The sequence below is a fragment of the Nicotiana tabacum genome, chromosome 16 (assembly GCF_000715075.1).
Source record: "Nicotiana tabacum cultivar K326 chromosome 16, ASM71507v2, whole genome shotgun sequence".
Classification (NCBI taxonomy): Eukaryota; Viridiplantae; Streptophyta; class Magnoliopsida; order Solanales; family Solanaceae; genus Nicotiana; species Nicotiana tabacum.
The window spans coordinates 76,446,881-76,452,880 of record NC_134095.1 but is presented as its reverse complement, the minus strand read 5'-3'; positions in this window follow the sequence as shown (position 1 = coordinate 76,452,880).

Sequence of the window (6,000 nt, the reverse complement as noted above, 5' to 3'; positions counted from 1 at the left end):
CATATCGGGTAAAAGCTATTGTGACCCTCTCTTCCTACTTTTTTGTAGTGTGGAGTTTGAAGCGATCAATTATAAGGACTTGAACAAAGCATGTCCAAAAGATTCTTTTCCCTTGCCAAACATCGATCGTATGATCGATGCCACGGCTGGCCACGGGACCCTAACTTTTCTTGATGCCTACTTCGGGTACAATCAGATTCAGACGAACCTGGAGGACCAGGAAAAGACTTCGTTTACTACTAAATTTGGAACTTATTGTTACAACGTAATGCCCTTCGGGCTAAAAAATACAGGAGCTACATACCAACGCCTAGTTAACAGAATGTTCAAAGAACCAATAGTTAAAACAATGGAAGTTTACATTGATGATATGTTGGTTAAGTCCCGACACACAGAGGACCATTTAGCTTATTTGTAGGAAACATTCAAGATCTTGAGAAAATACAACATGAAGCTTAACCTAGAGAAATGTGCCTCCAGAGTTGGCTCGAGTAAGTTTCTCGGCTTCATGGTGTCGAACCAGGGCATCAAAATTAACCCTGATAAGATCAAGGCCATCGAGGATATCACGATCATGGATAGTGTGAAGGCCGTGCAAAGGTTAACAGGTTGAATAGCTGCTTTGGGTCGATTCATTTTGAGGTCATCAGATCGGAGTCACCGATTCTTTTCCTTGCTCAAAAAGAAAAAGGACTTCTCATGGACCCCGGAATTTTAGCAGGCCTTAGAAGAATTAAAACGATGATTATCGAGCCCGCCTTTGCTTCACACCCCAAAGGTAGAAGAAAAACTTTACCTATACTTGGTAGTGTCCGAGATAGCGGTAAGTGGGGTACTAGTTCGAAAAGAGCAAGGTATGCAATTTCCTGTTTATCACATAAGCCGAACTTTAGGGGATGCTGAAACTAGGTACCCTTACTTAGAAAAATTAGCACTTGCATTTATAAGTGCATCTCGAAAGTTAAAACCATATTTTCAATGTCATCTTATATGTGTATTAACCACTTACCCCTTCGAAATGTTTTGCATAAGCCCGAGCTATCGGGCCGACTGGTCAAATGGGTCGTCGAACTTAGCGGGTACGATATCGAATATCAACCTCAAATGGCCATCAGTCTCAAATCCTAGATGACTTCGCCGCCGATTTTACGCAGACCCTCGTACCCGAAGTGGAGAAAGAACTCCTGCTAAGCTCGGGTACAACATCGGGGGAATGGACCCTTTTCACAGATGGTGCCTCGAATGTGAAGGGGTTCGAGCTTGGCATTGTCTTGAAGCCACCCACGGGTTATACCATTAGGCAATCTATCAAAACTCCAAGATTAACTAACAATGAGGTCGAGTATAAGGCCATGATTGCAGGTCTCGAGCTAGCTAAAAGCTTAGGAGCAGAAGTCATTGAGGCCAAGTGCGATTCCCTATTGGTGGTAAACCAAGTAAACAAAGTTTCGAGGTTCGAGAGGATAGAATGCAACGGTACTTGGACAAGCTACAGGTAACTTTGCACCGCTTCAAGGAGTGGACTCTGGATCATGTGCCTCGAGAACAAAACAGCGAGGTCGATGCACTTGCTAATCTGGGATCCTTGGTCGAAGAAGATGACATCGTCTCAGGGACTGTCATTCAATTATCGAGGTTTGTGGTTGAAGAGGGTCATGCCGAGATAAATTCAACAAGTTTAACATGGGACTGGAGGAATAAGTATATCGACTATTTAAAGAGTGGAAAACTCCCATCGGACCACAAAGAATCGAGCGTCTTACGAGCCAAGGCTGCTAGGTTTGCATTAGATGAAGATGGAACATTGTACCGAAGAACATTTAATGGATCATTGGCGGTATGCTTGGGGCCAGGGGACACCGATTATGTTCTACAAGAAATCCATGAAGGCACTTGTGGAAACTACTCCGGCGCCGAGTCTTTGGTTCGTAAAATTATTATAGCAGGATATTATTGGGATAGCATGGAAAAAGATACTAAGGAATTTGTCAAGAAATGTGATAAGTGCCAATGGTTTACACCGATGACCCATCAGCCTAGAGAACAACTCTATTTAGTCATATCCCCGTGGCCTTTCATGAAATGGGGAATGGATATAGTCGGCCCTCTACCAACGGCCCCAAGTAAAGCTAAATTTATTTTGTTTATGACTGATTATTTTTCTAAGTGGGTGGAAGCAGAGACCTTCAAGAAGGTCCGAGAAAAAGAAGTTATTGACTTTATCTGGGACCACATCATATACCTATTCGGGATACCTGCCGAGATTGTATGTGACAATGGAAAGCAATTCATCGGCAGCAAGGTAACGGAGTTCCTCGAGGCATACAAAATAAAGAGGATTTTATCGACACCATACCATCCAACTATAAATGGACAGGCCAAATCCACAAACAAAACTATAATTCAAAACTTGAAGAAAAGGTTAGATAATACAAAAGGAAAATGGAGAGAAGTTTCACCCGAGGTCCTTTGGGCATATCGGACAACATCGAAGTCTAGCACGGGGGCCAACCCCATTTTCTCTAGTATATGTCTTCGAGGCCCTCATCCCCGTTGAGGTCGGAGAACCCAACTCCAGGTTTGACATGCATCGGAGGAGACAAATCACGAGGCCATGAATGCTAGCCTCGAGTTATTAGATGAAAAGTGAGAAGCAGCACTTGTTCGGATGGCCGCACAGAAGAAAAGGATAGAAAGATACTACAATAGAAGGACCAACCTTCGACACTTTGGAATCGGGGACTTAGTTCTACGAAAGGTCACCCTCAATAATCGAGACCCGAATGAAGGGAAACTGGGCCTGAATTGGGAAGGACTGCACCGAGTCCTCGGAGTTGTTGGTAAGGGATCTTACAGACTTATTACAATGGAAGGAGAACAACTGCCAAACAATTGGAACATATCATTAGTCAAACGATACTACTGCTAAGGTATGACTTTATCCTTTTGTCCGTTTGAATTTAAAACTAACTTATTACAGATTTTCGATCGAAGCTATTGAAGGCATGCGATATCGAAGATACCCTTTTTACATGAAGGCCCTAGGTTTTAAAGCATGCGATGTACTCTTTTTTCCTTAGAACGAATTTTGTCCCAAATGGGTTTTATCAGCGAGGTTTTTAACAAGGCAACAACTATGTGCTACCTAAGGAGAACTCAACAGTATCCAAGGCTTCTTTTCAATCAACCTCAAATACTGGGGGGCATCACCCTCAGAGGTTATATTTTCAGGAAAATACTTTACATCATGCCAAAGAGGGCCTCGATAGGCGAACTTTGTAATGGGCCAAGCGGTCAGATGAACCATATCCATATAGAATTATCGAGCCCCGATGGAAAAACATGTACACATGTATCAATTGTTGGAAGAAGCAGTCTGTTTATATCAAAAACACTTTGTGTTTCAAAAGAAGTCTACTATTATGTGAAGCTCTCCACTTATAATCCTATGGTAAACGGCTCGAGCAGGAACGCAAATACACCCCCGAATACTCGGGGACTGTCATCGACAGTCAGCACATCTGAGTCATCGAAAACTTGGACTCATAAGACCTCAAAGAGGCATCCCCTCGAAACAAAAGCCAAGGACAATATACTCGAGGACTAACTTTTCAGACAAGTTCGAAAAGTTATCGGGAAACAAGTCCAAGTGACATACCTGAAGGCTACGGCCATATTAAAGACTCCGGTCATATAAAAAGGCTACGGCCCAAATGATGCGGCTCGAAGACGTTTGATTTTCGCCATAAATTAAAGGCCTTCAAACACTTTTAAAAAAACTATTAAATCAGGCTACCTCGGCAAAAGCAAAATATAAAGGGCTTCGATAAATTCAGCCCTCGAATAATTTAAAGGCTTCGATAACATCAGCCTTCGAAAAAACTTCAAGAGGTATTCCATTATGTTTACACAAACTAATTAATAATAAGGTTTTGATACGTCGAATCTTCAAAAAACCCAAACGGGTACAAAAAATACATGCTAAGGCATACAAAATTTTCACTAAGTCTTTTAGCCAAAAAAGAGGAAAAAATTATAGCCACTTTAGAGGCCGAATTGGCCCAACTTAAAGAGCCTAAGGGCCAACATAAAGAGCCTAAGGGCCGATGTATAAAAGCCTAAAGGCCAACTTAAAGATCCTAAGGGCCGATGTATAAGAGCCTAAGGGCCAACTTAAAGAGCCTAAGGGCCAACTTAAAAAGCCTAATGGCCAACTTAAAAAGGCTTAAGGGCCAAAACATATAGAGGTCGAGACCTCGTTCTCACTCAACTCGGACACAAGAGTTCCATTGTTACGAGCTTGCATCCAGTTTATTTAAGCTCGAGAATTACCTAAGACCTTAAGAGGCATTATATTGGTCAGTAAAAAACCTAATGGTCCATTATGTTCCGAGTTCAAACCAATACTCGGACTAATCATTTGTGTTGTACAAATTGAATTTTCCATAAATAAAGAAAAATTGGGATTCATCACAAGCCAAGGTTGAAACAAAGAGTTCCTTTGTATTTCCAAAAGATATTTACAAATACCCGCGAGAGGTCCTTACACAAAAACACAAAGGCAAAATAAATAAACCTAAAACTACTCCGCGGCCACATATTCGGCAGTTGCATCTCCTTCGGGAGCTGCGTCTTCGAGAGCCTCATCCTCAGGGTCTTCATCTTCGCCTCCCCCACTATTGGAGCCACTAGCTGAATCCTCGTCATTAGAAAGCAAAGCGGCGGCCTCTTTTTTCGAAGTCTTAGCCTTTTCAATATCGGCCGAGAGATTGAAGCCACGAGCATGCACCTCCTCGAGGGTTTCTCTCCGGGACTGTCGCCTGGCATGGTCAAGTGTACATGATAACCTGACTTCGACCGCAACGGAGATCTCCTTTGCATAGGTATTGGCCACTTCAGCGTCAGCTTGGTACGAAGATATAAATGCCTTAGCATCAAATTTGACCTTGGCAAGCTCAGCAACTGATTTAGCTTCAAGCTCTTCGATTTTACGGCCTCGAGCTAGGCTCTCCTCCTTCACGCTTTGAAGCTGGCGTTCGATTGAAGCCAGTTTCTCCCGAAGAGTATCTTTCTCCGAGGCAAGACTGTCCATGCCTTGCCTCCACCCCAAGGTCTCGACCTCTTTCATCTTGAGCTCCTCCCGAAGCTGCTCCACCAACTCGCCATTCTGCTGAAACTACGAAATTGAAGTATTAGTCATCAAAACAAACAAGTACGTAGGAGACCCTCAAAGGCTATATTACCTTTTCAACGAGCTCGGTCCGTTCTTGAAAATCCTTCATCAATTCAACTCGGAGATCTAATCTCCCCCTCTTTTTTGACATAAAGGATCTTAAGGTTGTCCCTCTCTTCCACGAGCTTCTTAAGTTCGACTTCACATCGGGCAAGCTTAGTCCGAGATTTAGCAAATGCTTGTTGGTGAAGCGACACGGCTTACTCACAATAAAAGGAGGTCAGACTCAAAAAGATGAAGATTAAACTCGAAATAATGAAAGACAAAACTTACTTGTTTGAGAAGTTTTTCGGCCTCCTCAAGAATAAACGAGGCATCGGGATTGGGACCTTCTTCGATTCCTGCAAGACACTTCTAAAAACAATCGCTCCCTTTATGAGTCGTTGCCACATCGGGAGTCCCCATGTCTTGGGCATCTCGGAATTGCCTTTTAGAGAACACTGGGCCCTGCGGCGAGTCATCTATGTTGATTACCCCAAGTGATTCACTTAGGGTGTTATCCTGTCTTTGAAGAGCCTCGGAGTTAGGATCTTTGAGCTCATCCACCGGGCATCCTCCGTGACAAGGTGCACTTTTTCTGCTTGATGGCTCGGGGACTTTGCTCGAGCTCCCCTCTGAAATTTCTTCGGTTCGAGAATGAACCGCCTCCGTCATCGTCGGTTTAGCGGTCTTCGGAGCGTCAGAGCTTCCTCTTTCCCAAGCTACCAGCAGGCAGTCATCATCCTCTTCCTCTTCCTCCTGATCATGAAGGCGTTGGGCCATTTCTG